The sequence below is a fragment of the Penaeus monodon genome, chromosome 24, assembly GCF_015228065.2.
Source record: "Penaeus monodon isolate SGIC_2016 chromosome 24, NSTDA_Pmon_1, whole genome shotgun sequence".
NCBI classification, from domain to species: Eukaryota; Metazoa; Arthropoda; class Malacostraca; order Decapoda; family Penaeidae; genus Penaeus; species Penaeus monodon.
Window position 1 is genome coordinate 29,700,822 of NC_051409.1, and position 303 is coordinate 29,701,124.

Sequence of the window (303 nt, forward strand, 5' to 3'; positions counted from 1 at the left end):
TAGGGCAAGAGACGAAAGAGACAGAGAAAAAGCGGCAGCAGAAGACGCAGAGAGACAAGAAAGACTATTTTATCCATAGAACTCACTTATGGTATATAGGACCGAGCTCATTTGCATCTTGAGAGTCTTCGTCCTCATAAGTGCAGATTCTGGTCGGCCACTTAACAAACCTCATTGTCAGATCTCTCATTTGCATATATGGGCCCCCCCCACCCCGGCTTGATGATGTAACCTTAATAATGAGGAGGGGAATGTAACTTCACTACAGCTTCTGTACGTGTGTGAGCTAAACAGTATGGTACC